Below are 14,928 nucleotides of genomic sequence, written 5' to 3'. Positions count from 1 at the left end.
TTGGACATGAAAATACTTTAAACTCCTGCAGCTCTCAAAAACAAATAGAGAATAAATTGTAACCAAATGAGCAGCTAAAATACCATTTAATGTTATAATGTATGATGTAAGAGACGATGTGGATATTACTAATGTAAGAAGAATAGATTTAGTGACTCATAAATATTTACAAAACATAAAAGCAGCTTATGATTTTGAATCCACAGCTAGTAGAGATGAAAATGACGCCATAAGTGTAGAACCGTGGGCAAATGAGTTGAAAGATACAAGATGTATACTGTTATATAACCCACAAGGTGGATATATGGACGTCTACCTCAATTAGAAAGAAGATGATAAATTTGCAGTTATTGGCCAATGTTACCACAATCTTAGTGAGTCCATATAACTTAGACCCTTAAGAAATAGTCCAGAGAAAATCGATGAAGTGGATGCAACACAAATAACATAACTTTATCCTATTGTCCTCTATATTTAAATAAATTATGTTTATTGTAATATTGTTGTTTTGTATTTTTCCTAATTTCATAAGTGAAACGTAGATATTTTGAGATAAATATGTATTAGTTTACCTAGTACATTTAAACATGTTAGTAATTGTAATTTCAATTATCGCAGTAATATCAATTTCATTTATGAGGTCTAATTAATAAAAATCCCAAATAAGGAATTCAGTAAATCATTAATATTAGTGTATTATAAGGTGGTTGATAAAATAATGCTAGATTAAGGGTATGCTTTTGGCCATAATTCAATTAATTTATCAGTACCATTTTAATGCGATATTGATCTTACAATATTTATATTACAATTAAATCAAAAGGGTTTTGAAGGTCTAGTTATGCAGGTATTAAATATTTCGTATATTTTTGAAATGAATAACTATTTTGAACTTAAATATCGCTTTGTTATAACATCAGCATCATTGATGCATATTAGAGTATTTACAAGAAAAATAAATACCAATATGTCTTAAAATTGACTAAGATAAATAAACGTATATTTAAGTAGGTAGCATACTTTTATTTAAATTTGTGAATTTTGATTATTGTTATTCAGAGAAGGTTTTAGGAAAGATCTGAAGGATCTACAACGGATTTTCAAGTTTAATATTAACATATATTAAATGCAACTTATATGTTTATTTCAAGGTCAACTTTTAAAAAAAGTATATGGATATAAGGGATGAATAAAATTTAGATATTTTTTAACAGCTACTGCTACTCTAAAATACTTCGATATTTGACAAAAAATATGTAGATGTTTTTAATAAAAAGAAAATATTGATATATAGGCCGATGTTTTGTAAATACTGTAAAAATTATATTAAAATATGGAAATATTTATAAACCTTTAAAATTAAGTAGCGAGGTGTACATAATTTTTAAATTTAAATATCCGTTTTCAAATTATATTAATCGTTATGTTTCTATTATGTTTTACATTTTAGAAATTTTTTTTCTCTGATCATGTTAGAAATAAAGTCAGTATTTTAAATTGCGATTTAACATACACACAGGGTACGGCCCAAAAAAATATCGATATTATTTAAAGATTGTAAAATGTACATTAAAGTATCGAATTTTTTAATAAATCTTTTATTTTAATTAGTGTAGTGAAGCTAATCTTTTAAAGTTAAGTACCAAATTTAATAGTTTATTAAAAATAATTAAAAAGTTTTATAATATTTATGGAATAATTTATGTAATTATCGATACATCGGAAGTTACAATCGATTTTATTTCATCCTTTCTGGTTTATTCATTGATCTTCCATATATGTAATCAATAAGAAAACATAAAATATTTTGACAAAAGAATTTGATAAACAATGTTTGCTACCTTGAAATATTTCAAAGTTTAAGTGCATTTATTCAGGTATAAACGTTTATAATTTAACTATTAACAATTTATACAAGTGTATATTTTAAAATATCTTAAAAACATATAATACAGAAATTTAAATAATGGAGATATTAAGAGAGTAATATATGACCAAAGAATTTAAAGATAATACTTATCGATATTTTACAGTTCCAATGAAAAAGTTATTTGTCTATACAATAACTCACATCATATAAGAGTACCAAGGATGGAATTATATTTGAAGAATTACATTACGTACATACATTTGATAAAGTGCGAAGCTGTTAACAGCGGGAATATTGTACTAGTCCCTTGTGATTACAATATATGTCACCGTGTATTATTTATTAAAGAAGACCAATACAGTACTTTTTTTATAATAGTTACACCATAGTACCAGCCCAGATAAAAGTGTATAGAATTGCAGCTAATAAAAGAAGGCAGTGAATTTGAAAAGGTGGTAACACCTCTAGAACCTATTAAACTTGTACCAGTTGATGATAGTTGAGATAATGTAATTTATGATTTTAGAAAATCCTAATAATCTATAAATATATTTTTTTTGTATTTTTAGTGTGAGGGCCCAATTTAAAATGCAGAGCAATATTGTCTCGAACATCAAGTATTGAGAAGTTTAGACACAGGGTCTTCTTTAAAGAGACAGAATTTTCAGAATTCTGAAAGACAGAGACCAGGACAACTTACAGACACTGCCGTATCCAATAAATCCAAATTGAATAGATGTCAGGATCGTGAAAATATAATATGAGGATTTGAGTTTTTCTTCAAAACTTGACTTGCTTTGATTGGTTTCTTTTTAGACAAACGTACCACAAGCACCAGTGGTTTCATCACAAACAAAGACAAAACACCTGACGTAATAAGTGATGTAATAATGAAAAATTGGAAAAGTCCAAAAGCTATGTTATCCAATAAATTATGTTCTATTTTAAAATTTTATTATAAGTGTGCGATATGAAGTGTTTATGTGATTTATTGAAAATTCATTGTTTTATGTTATAAAAATATGCTTAATTTGTGTCTATTAACTATATATGATTTACTTATGCAGTTGACAAATGTTTTTAGAGATAAATAGTTTATTCCTTGTAAAACTTATTCCGTATTTTATTTTTTTATTGTTAACATATTCATTGATTTTTTTTATTTTATTACTTCGGTTATCTCATCATTTGGTGTCTTGATATGCTAATAAGTAGAAGCCTTGTTGAGTACCAAGTTGTGCTTGCTTAGGATTACAAATTAAATGACTAAAAATAATCAAAATAATAAGAAATCTATATACAAAGCAACATTCCATAGAAAATGCCAGCATATAACTCAATTTAATTCCAATTGAATATTGGATCAATTAGAAGACAGCATTAGATAAATATGTGTTATATTTTTAAAGGGGATAAGTTCTCCAGAAATTCATTTTATATTGGTGTTATGCGCCAAAAGTGATTAGCTATAAAATACGTAGTAAGATATTAAACACTAAATGTATTCAAATTATTTTTTGTCTTTCCTCTCAAAGTAATTTTATTAAAGCGGTTGAACAGTAGGAGGTAACAAGTGTTCCATTGTTTTACACAATGAAAATATATATTCTATTCTCAGTTCGTATTAGACAAAAAGTCATTAATTTAAGATGCAATTCAGAACACAAATACACAGAGCAACTGGAAAGAACATCGTATTTGTAATACAAATATATAGTTATATTTAAGAAAGTAAAGAGAGCATGCAAAAGGGGCATACCTATGTGGGGTATTCAAAAACCGGGGGCCATCACGAGCGACGTTGATTTGAACGTTTACGGCCAGGCTGCCAGCACAGGAGTAGGCAACTTATCTGTGGTCACCACAACAGACGTGGATAGGTCTACATTACGGACGACAGTAGCAGACACGACATGCATATAAATGTCGGCAGCCAGCCCTCCATCCCATGGGATACATGCAATCTGACGAACAGGAAGCTTTTCCGCCAGCAGCATAGAATAATTGAGAATTAGGAATAGAGTTATCATCGTTTGATCAAAATATATAGATAATGTTTAAGTTAAGTTCATAGTACCACTGAACTCCTGCCTGAGCAAGACATATATTATAAGGATCATAAAAAAAAAAGAAAACAGAAAAAGAATCATTGAGTACAACAGACCATTATAAAGAAAAAATCATCAACAAGGTAAGAAATTTTAAAAGATCAAGTAGTTAAGAGTATGTCTCCATTATAGAAAAACCAGAATAACAACCACTATATTCCAAGAACAGGCCGGAGTGAAGTTTTGCGAGGTCAGGGTGGCCGAATGTTAGACACAAATAATTGATTAGAGACGCCTATATGGTAAATGCGCTTTTATGCACGATTGCATAATTAAATGATTTGCTGCCTTGAAATATAAATATGTAAAACGCTACGGGGCAAGATCGAGTTATAGCCTCACGGGCAGGATTAAGATTCCGGCATCTTAATTAATTCTGTGATGTGGCCATAACCGACTTACTCATAATGTATAAATACAGAGCGGCTCAGCTGAATTCAGTATTTTAATTGCCCAATTACCTTCACCAAATCGGTTCTAAAAAATATTATAATGGATGCACATCGCCTGGAAAGTAATTTTACAACTTTGTGTCATTTTTTATGGTCAAGAATTAAAACAAGTCATTTTTCCAAAAAAATTAATTAATTAATTATAAAATCTATGACAAGAAATATAGTAGTTTATTGATGAATTAACGTTTGAAATTTAAATACTAAAAACGTTGATAACATTAATTGAATTTTACGATTCATATGAATGCTATAAAAACAACTTAATAAACCTAACAAGTTCACGGTAAGATGGAATGTACTACCTTACTTCAGTTATCTGGTATCTTTATGGACTCATTCTTCTACCCACACCTACCGCACTTCTATCGGGTGGACCTTAAAAATGGACAAAACTGTCCTCTCAAGTTCACCGAACAGCGAGTGATTCTTATAGCTGTATTTTACGCCTTATTCCAGACCAGGCTCTAGCATACATGTATACCCATATATATATTAAATTGCTCATCCTTTTCAAATGCTACAGTTCGTCGGATTGCAGCCTTTAACCAAAGTACTGTCAACCCCTACTGTCCAATTCCCCAATTCTCCTATAATTCGCTTTCTCCAGCAAGTTTGGACTCCCTCAAATTGTTATATTTGGGAATTAAAAAGCAGATGCAGTCTGCCGTCTACTCTCTGATGAGAACGTGGATCACGCCCTTTTTATTTGTACTGTAGAAAAAAATGAATTGTCATTGACGACGCGTTTACATTTTGTCCAAGTATTGACTGAGATCTGGAAAACTTTCTTTATTTTATGTGTATTCTGAAAAATAACAAAATAAAATATTAGATATGTTAAAAAAGAATTTCGTATTTTAGTACACTACTAGCTTTTATAATAAATAAATAATCTGACAAATAATTATGTTTTCAGAAAAATTATAATATTAAAACGGAAAATTCAATAATAAAGCAGTTCGGTCATATATTAGATACATGACTTATGGTATGGTTTTTGGTATATTTCGGTACTACGGCGCATGCTCGTGATAAAACCACCCGGACAAGATGAAGATCCCTCACTCTTGATTCATTTCTGTGTTGTGGCTTTAACCAAGTTGTTTGTAAAGCATAAATATGCATGGACTAAGTTGTATCCAGTACTTTAATTGCTCAAACACCTACACCAAGTCGATTCTAGAGAATTATCTGAGAATGGATAGAAGTCCTAAATCAATCGGGATATAATTATGTAAACAATTCAAAATTGCTACTTATACAACGCTGTATCATCTGGCGCCTTTTTCTGTGATATCGAACTTATTTCTAAGATGGAGTGAAAATTTAATTGTATAAAAGATTTACTTGAATTTCACACTGACAAACACGTTCAATGAGTCTGGGCTGGACGTCTGCCCAGACTATTAACCAGACTTTTAATATTAACTAATAGGCAAGCATACAAGACAACATACGCCGGGTTGTAGGAATGATCTAACCGCCACCACGATGGATTGTTTTGTTGCCCATTGGAATCCTGTAAATAGAATTAAGAATAAAACCAACTCTATTAAATATGATTTGAAAAAATAAATTAAGAGGGCGTTGCCATTTTTTTGCTTATTAATTGGTATGATCTATAAACCAAAAGCCAGTGGAAGATTCATCTAGACAAAAACAGAATCATAATTAGTAACGTTGTTCTTAGTGTACAAGATACCAGACAGCACATTTGTTTCGACATTTTCGGAAGCCTGCAACTATTCGTTCAATATTCTATATAGTGCGTGTTTTATTTGTTCCAGAGTACGGAAGAAATATTTAAAAATTAAACCAAAAGTACTGTACACTAACTCACCTAATATATATCATTCTCTATTTATATATCCGTCTAAATAATTTATGAGTATCCCACTAGCTGACTAGCATGTCGTTTCAATCCTTTTTAATCAATGTTATATTCACTGATGAGACTCCAAACTTTTATATTGCAGAGCCTTATAAACTACATCTTATAGACTACATGTTGATAGAAATCCAAACGGCATATATTTAAAAGCCTGGAAGCTAAAATACTTGGGCCAATATCTGTTGTATTTGTTTGGCGACTTTGACAGGCACATCTGGTCAGATTCTTCGCTGATGGTTTAACGGTAAGATACAGTAGTATACCGTAACACGTAGTACAGTAAGACCCAGTAGGGTCGAATGATGATCCCCCTCCAGTTCCACTCAGAACTTCCAGACAGATTTCCAAGTGGAACTCTCCGGCACCGGCAATGATGTGTTCCAGATTCTTCATTGACACATAGTACCATAGGATCGGATTTGGCCAAACGTTTCAAACCTGAAGTAAAATGACACAGACAATGATAGTCACACAATAAAAGCGAATATTTCCGTACCTTCTACAGGTTTTTCTGAACGAACCGGATTCTTCGGTTCCACAGCTACACGTACTACGGAAGATAAGCTGAACTCCTTGATATTCAAGTTCTGCTTGTTTGTGAATGTGGTAATGGTATCGGGCTTACCCAAAAATTGATCCACACCGAACAACCTGTAAATGTTTCCAGATGGGACATCTTCAATGACTTCTACATAACGACGCACCATGAGGATGGTTCCATGTATTGTCTGCTCGTTTAAATCTTCTTTCTTGATGCCACATATTTAGGTCTTAGGATAGGGACATCCATGCCTTTGTCTAATTTACCGGAAAAGACAGGAAAAAAAGCGTGGAAACGATCTTTATGAGTACCATTTTAGACACATACATCAGAGGACCGTTAGGATCACAGTTCGTAATACCTAAAAACAAAAAGCGAAGTATAGTAATTTGCATATGCTAAAAATATTAAAAAATAGGTAATTGTTGTTCAGTTTATACCAATCATTCACAGTGAATCAGCATAGAGTTGTAAACTACATATCGTCATATACAAATAAAACCTAAAATTTCACACGTTTTAAACATCCATACATGTGGACCTTCGTATAACATTTCCATTCTGTACTTCTGAACAGTTACTGGGGATGGCCAGTGAACGGCAATCATCTGAAGCAAAGTCACACCAACAGGTAACCATGTCCGATTAAATTGTTTTCCATTCTTATCCTAGTCTTCATATTTCAAGTTAGTGCACAGTGTGGAGAGAAGGCCTTCATATTCTTCTTTCCTAAAATACAAATTTTAGTCACACCCAAGAACTACAAGAATTACACCCAAGAACTACAACATGAAAGCGTTTAATACCTAGGCTTAAAATTTCTTCCAATGCACTGCCAACAATATATTTAATTTCTAATAACTTCATAAAAGTTATTTTGTAAACTATATAGTGGCCTAATTGAGCTGGAAGAATTAATTTTTTTTAAATAATAAAACACATGTTTGCTTACAGGTCATAATTAAGTCAAAAATTTTGTAGACGGGATTCAAGATGTACATGCAAAACGATCATTTTTTATCATTATCCTGTTTTTGGGTTGAAATATTCCCAACCCCATAGATTGTTAAACGTCGATTGTTATTCAGCACCCAACTGCAATTTCAAATGGGTATAGTCCATCTTGTTCATGAACAAGATTGGCTTAATACGTTCGTCGATATCCTGACGTAACATAGTTTCTGTTTGTACATACACCTGAAATAATTCATTATTACAAAATTCTTTCCAAATTTATCCATAATTTATAGCGAATTAGCTGCATCAGTAGGACCAATCATTAGCCAATATCGGCCTGCGGCGGTTGGAGATGATATCACGGTTAATTAAAAGATTGTAAAGACACTACAATGTTTCCTACTTTAATTCGGAAGTTCTTAAAATTGTCGTAAACGCAGAAATATATTTAGATATGCGATATTGCATCTGCATTGAATTGCATTATGCATGTTTCTTTAGTAAAATTAATTCAAAGTGAAGTAACACCAAGAATACATACATAATTATTTAATTTATTATACAAATAATTGTTTAGGAATTTACTCACCCGTAATACAATCTACTGCAACAAGGGACCATCACTTACACAAAGGGTACTACTGGGTCGGATCAAGTAACTTGAATTCTAGCATGATCCTTCTCCAAGACCTTCAGAGAGATTTTTAAGTGGAGCTCTCTGGCACCGGCAATGATGTTTTCGCTAGGTTCTTCAATGACACATTGTACCATAAGGTCAGACTTAGCCAACCGTTTCAAACCTGAAGTCAAATGACACCGACCTTAGTGATAATCATACAATAAAGGCGAACATTTGCGTACCTTCTAAAGGTTTTGGTGAATCGGCCGGATTCTTGGGTTCCACAGCTACACGTACTACGAGAGTTACACCGAATTTCATGACATTCAAGTTCTGCATGTTTGTGAATGTGGGGATGGTATCGGGCTTAATCATAAATTATTCTACTCCGAACAACCTGTAAATGTTTCCAGATGGGACATCCTCAATGGCTTCTACATAACGACCGATCATGAGGATGGCTCCCTGAATTGTCTTCTCGTGTAAATCTTCTTTCTTGATGCCACATATTTAGGTCTTGGGATAGGGACCTCCATCCCGATGGCTACTTTACCGGAAAAGACAGAAAGAAGCGTGGAAACGACCTTTATGAGAAGTGGGTACCATTTTAGACACATAAATCGTCAGAGGACCATTAGGATCAAAGTTTTTTAACACCTTAAAGCAAAAAAATCAGAAAAAAAGCCAGAAAATTTGGTAAAGTTATTCAGCACCCAACTGCAATTTCATATGGGTATGGTCCATCTTGTTCATGAACAAGATTGGTTTAATATGTTCGTCGATAGCCTGACGTAACATAATTTCCGTTTGTACTTACACCTGAAATAATTGATTATTACAAAATTGTTTCTAAATTTATCCATAATTTATAGCGAATTAGCAGCAAGAGTAGCACCAATCATTAACAAATGTCGGCCGGGGCCGGTTGGAGATGACATCACGTTTAATTAAAATATACTAAAGAAACATGAACAAGATGGACCGTACCTATTTGAAATTGCAGTTGGATGCTGAATAACTTTACCAAATTTTCTGATCTTAAACAATCTATGGGGTTAGAGATATTTCAACTCAAAAACAGGATAATGATAAAAGATCGTTTTGCATGTACATATTGAATCCCAACTACAATATTTTTGACCTGATCATAAACTGCAAGTAAACATGTATGTTATTATTAAAAAAAAATTAATTCATCCAGCACAATTAGGCCACAAATTTGAAGCCTAGGTATTAAACGCTTTCATGTTACCTCTATCTTAATATCCTATGGTGACAAGCTATTATATCGAGAATGCATTATATATTTGTAGTTCTTGGGTGTAATTAAAATTTGTATTTTAGGAAAGAAGAATACGAAGGCCTTCTCTTCACACTGTGTACTAACTTGAAATATGAAGACAAGGATAAGGGTGGAAAGCAATTTAGGCGGACATGGTTACCTGTTGATGGAGACTTTGCTTCAGATGATTGCCGTTCACTTACCATACCCAGTAACTGCTCTGAAATACAGAATGGAAATGTTATACGAATTATACGAAGGTCCACATGATGATGAAGCCGCTCCTGGTATGTGTCACCTATATGGATTTTTTAAACGAGTTAAATTTTGGTATTAATTTGTACTTGATGATGTGTAGTTTAGAACTCTAGGCGGATTCACTGTGAATGATTGGTAAAAAGTAAACCATAATTACCAATTTTTTATTAATTTTTTAATATTTGCAAATAACTATACTTTGATTTTTTGTCTTTAGACATTAAGAACCGTGATCCATCCTAACGGTTCTATGATAATGTGTCTAAAATGGTACTCACTTCTCATAAAGGTATTTTCTACGATTTTGGTCCTGTTTTTTCCGGTAAAGTAGCCACCGGCGTGAAGGCCCCTATCCTGGGACCTAACTATGTGGCCTCAACAGAGAGGATTTACACGAGAAGACAATTCAGGGAGCCATCCTCATGATTGGTCGTTATATAGAAGCCATGGAAGATGTCCCATCTGGAAATATTTGCACTTTGTTCGGTCTGGATCAATTTTTGTTTAAGCCCGATACCACCGCCATATTCACAAACAAGCAAAACTTGAATGTCAAGAACTGCAGCTTATCTTCCGTAGTACGTGTAGCTGTGGAACCGAAGAATCCGGCCGATTCAGAAAAACCTGTAGAAGGTACGCAAATATGCCCTTTTAGTGTGTGTTTATCACTAAGGTCTGTGTCACTTGACTTCAAGTTTGAAACGTTAGGCTAAGTCTGATCTTATGGTACAATGTGTCATTGACGAATCTAGAGAAAACATCATTGCCGGTACTAGAGAGCTCCACTTAGAAATCTGTCTGAAGGCCTTGGAGGAGTATCCTGCTAGAATTCAAGTTACTTAATCCGACCCTGTAGTTGCCTTCGTTTAAATGATGGTGCTCTTGTTGTAGTAGATTGTGTTACGGGTAGGTAAATTCCTAAATAATTATTTATATAATAAATTAAATAATTATGTATGTATTTTAGATGTTACTTCACTTTGTATTAATTTTACTAAACAAAAATTAAAATTTTAAATAATGCGTATATAAATATATTTCTGTGGTAAAGACAACTTATTAAGAATGTCTGAATTAAAGCATGAAACATCGAAAAAAGAATCTTGTGGTGTCTTTACAATATATTAATTAATCGTGATGTCATCTCCATCTGCCCTAGGCAGACATTCGTTAATGTTTGGTGGTACTGATGCTGCTAATTCGCTATAAATTATGAATAAAGTTAGAAACAATTTTATAATAATAAATTATTTGCAGATGTGTGTGTGTACAAACGGAAACTGTCTTACGTCAGGCTATCGACGAACGTTTTAAACCAATCTTGTTCATGAACAAGATTAACCCGTACTCTTTTGCAATTGCAGTTGGACGCTGAATAACTTTACGAAACTTTCTGATGTTAAACAGTCTATGGGGTTAAAAATATTTGAACCCAAAAACAGGATAATGTTAACAAAGGATCGTTTTGGATGTACATTTGAATCCAATCTACAAAATTTTTGACTTAATTATGAACTGCAAGTAAACATTTTATTATTAAAAAAAAAATAATTCTTCCACCACAATTAGGCCACTATATAGTTTACAAAATAACTTTTATGAAGTCATTAGGAAATAAATATAGTGTTGGCAGTGCATTGGAAGAAAATTATAAACCTAGGTATTAAACGCATTCATATTACCTCTATCTTTATATCCTATGGTGACAAGCTATTATATCGAGAATGCATTATATATTTGTAGTTCTTGGGTGTAACTAAAATGTTTATTTCAGAAAAGAATAATATGAAGCCCTTCTCTCCACACTGCGCACTAACTTGAAATATGAAGACAAGGATAAGGATGAAAACAATTTAGGCGGAGACTTTGCTTCAGATGACTGCCGTTCACTTACCATACACAGTAACTGCTCTGAAATACAGAATGGAAATGTTATATGAAGGTCCACATGATGATGAAGCCGCTCTTGGTATGTGTTACCTATATGGATTTTTTAAATGTGTTAAATTTTAGTATTTATTTGTACATGATGATATGTAGTTTACAACTCTAGGCTGATTCACTGTGAATGATTGGTATAAACTAAACAACAATTACCAATTTTTTATAATTTTTTTAATATTTGCAAATGACTATACTTTGCTTTTTTTTGTTTTTAGGTATTAAAAATTGTAATCCTAACGGTCCTATGATGATATGTGTCTAAAATGGTGCCCACTTCTCATAAAGATTATTTCTACGATTTTGGTCCTGTTTTTTCCGGTAAAGTAGCCACCGGCAGCAAGGCCCCTATCCCAAGACCTAAATACATGGCATCAAGAAAGAAGATTTACACGAGAAGACAATTCAGGGAGCCATCCTCATGATGGGTAATTATGTAGAAGCCATTGGAGATGTCCCATCTGGAAACATTTACAGGTTGTTCGGTGTGGATCAATTTTTGATTAAGCCCGATACCATCCCCACATTCACAAACATGCAGAACTTGAAAGTCATGAAATTCGGCGTAACTCTCGTAGTACGTGTAGCTGTGGAACCCAAGAATCCGGCCGATTCATCAAAACCTGTAGAAGGTACGCAAATGTTCGCTTTTATTGTGTGATTATCACTAATGTCTGTGTCATTTGACTTCAAGTTTGAAAGTTTGGGTAAGTCTGATCTTATGGTACAATATGTCATTGAAGAATCTATCGAAAACATCATTGCCGTTGCCAGAGAGCTCCACTTAGAAATCTGTCTGAAGGCCTTGGAGGAGGATCATGCTAGAATTCAATTTACTTAATCCTACCCAGTAGTGCCCTTCATGTAATTGATGGTTCTCTTGTTCTAGTAGATTGTATTAGGGGTAAGTAAATTCCTAAATAATTATTTGTATAATAAATTAAATAATTATCTATGTATTTTTGGTGTTACTTCACTTTGTATTAGTTTTACTTAAGAAACATGCATAATGCAATTCAATTCAAATGCAATAACGCTTATCTAAATATATTTCTATGGTAAAGACAATTCATTAAGAACTTTCGAATTAAAGTAGGTAACAATGTAGTGTCTTTACTATATTTTAATTAATCGTGATGTCATCTCCAAACGCCCCAAGCCGACATTGGTTAACGATTGGTGCTACTGATGCTGCTAATTCGCTATAAATTATGGATAAAGTTAGAAACAATTTTGTAATAATGAATTATTTCAGGTGTGTGTACAAACGGAAACTATGTTACGTCAGGCTATCGACGAACGTTTTAAGCCAATCTTGTTCATGAACAAGATGGACCATACCCATTTGAAATTGCAGTCGGGTGCTGAATAACCTTACCAAATTTTCCGACGTTTAACAATCTATGGGGTTAGGAATATTTCAACGCAAAAACAGTATAATGATAACAAAAGGTCGCTTTGCATGTACATCTTGAAACCCATCTACAAAATTTTTGACCTGATTGTGAAATGCAAGTAAACATGTGTTTTATTATTAAAAAAAATTAATACTTCCAGCACAATTAGACCACTATATAGTTTACAAAATAACTTTTATGAAGTTATTAGGAAATAAATATATTGTTGGCAGTGCATTGGAAGAATATTATAAGCCTAGGTATTAAACGCTTTCATGTTACCTCTATCTTTACATCCTATGGTGAAAAGCTGTTATATCGAGAATGCATTATATATTTGTAGTTTTTGGGAGTAACTAAAATTTTTATTTTAGGAAAGAAGAATATGAAGCCCTTCTCTCCACACTGTGCACTAACTTGAAATATGAAGACAAGGATAAGGATGGAAAACAATTTAGGTGAACAGGGTTACCTGTTGGTGAGACTTTGCTTCAGATGATTGCCGTTCAATTACCATACCCAGTAACTGCTCTGAAATACAGAATAGAAATGTTATACGAAGGTCCACATGATGATGAAGCCGCTCTTGGTATGTGTCACCAGTATGGATTTTTAAAGCGCACTAAATTTTGGTATTTACTTGTACTTGATGATGAGTATGTTTACAACTCCAGGCTGATTCACTATGAATGATTGGTATAAACTAAACAACAATTACCAATTTTTTATTATTTTTTTAAATATTTTCAAATGACTATATTTTGTTTTTTTTTTATTTATAGGTATTAAGAACAATGACCCTAACGGTTCTGTGATGATATGTGTCTAAAATGGTGCCCACTTCTCATAAAAGTTATATCTACGATTTTGGTCCTGTTTTTTCCGGTAAAGTAGCCACCGGCAGCAAGGCCCCTAGAAGAAGAAGAAGAAGTAGAAGCCATTGAAGATGTCCCAACGGGTTGTTCGGTGTGGATCAATTTTTGGTTAAGCCCGATACCATCCCCTCATTCACAAACATGCAGAACTTGAAAGTCATGAAATTCGGCGTAACTCTCGTAGTACGTGTAGCTGTGGAACCCAAGAATCCGGCCGATTCGAAAAAAGAATCTTGTAGTGTCTTTACTATCTTTCAATTGATCGCGATATCATTTCCAACCGCCCCAGGCCACATTGGTTAATGATTGGTGCTACTGATGCTACTAATTCGCTATAAATTATGAATAAAGTTAGAAACAATTTGGTAATGCAATTTGGCACTCGGCAACGTAATTGACATGCCGAATATTACTTGAAATGTGAATTGGAACTAAATCATTAATTCATAGGACCATTTTACAATTTGGGCCCAAGTAGAAACAGAGCCTAAGGGTAAAATTTCGATTGCCCATATCTCGGAAAAAATAAGAGATAATGCAATCTGGCAATCGGCAACGTAATTCGCATGCGGAATATTACTTGCAATGTGAATTGGAACGAAATCGGTAATTTTTAGGATCATTTTACAATTTGGGCCGAAGTAGAAACAGAACCTAAGATGTAAAATTTCGATTGCCCATATCTCGGAAACTATAAGATATAATGTCATCTGGCAATCGGCAACGGAGTTAGC

General features: G+C 33.0%; 5 pseudogenes across 1 annotated transcript in view; 3 read left to right on the top strand and 2 right to left on the bottom strand.

Annotated features, from left to right (window-relative positions):
- Positions 1–14,928, bottom strand: part of LOC143205649 (eukaryotic translation elongation factor 2-like) — a 497,146-nt pseudogene that overhangs the window by 20,219 nt on the left and 461,999 nt on the right. The gene's annotated exons all lie outside the window — the stretch shown is intronic.
- LOC143205762 (eukaryotic translation elongation factor 2-like) overlaps positions 5,806–14,928 on the bottom strand; it is a 232,309-nt pseudogene continuing 223,186 nt past the window's right edge.
- LOC143205731 (eukaryotic translation elongation factor 2-like) lies at positions 9,547–10,824 on the top strand (annotated as a pseudogene).
- LOC143205730 (translation elongation factor 2 pseudogene) lies at positions 11,857–12,763 on the top strand (annotated as a pseudogene).
- Positions 13,059–14,263, top strand: LOC143205728 (eukaryotic translation elongation factor 2-like; annotated as a pseudogene).

This window comes from Rhynchophorus ferrugineus, unplaced genomic scaffold (genome assembly GCF_030347505.1).
Source record: "Rhynchophorus ferrugineus isolate W39M unplaced genomic scaffold, kcgeb_rfMv2 rfM14, whole genome shotgun sequence".
Lineage (NCBI taxonomy): Eukaryota > Metazoa > Arthropoda > Insecta > Coleoptera > Curculionidae > Rhynchophorus > Rhynchophorus ferrugineus.
This window is presented reverse-complemented; position numbering and strand designations above follow the sequence as displayed.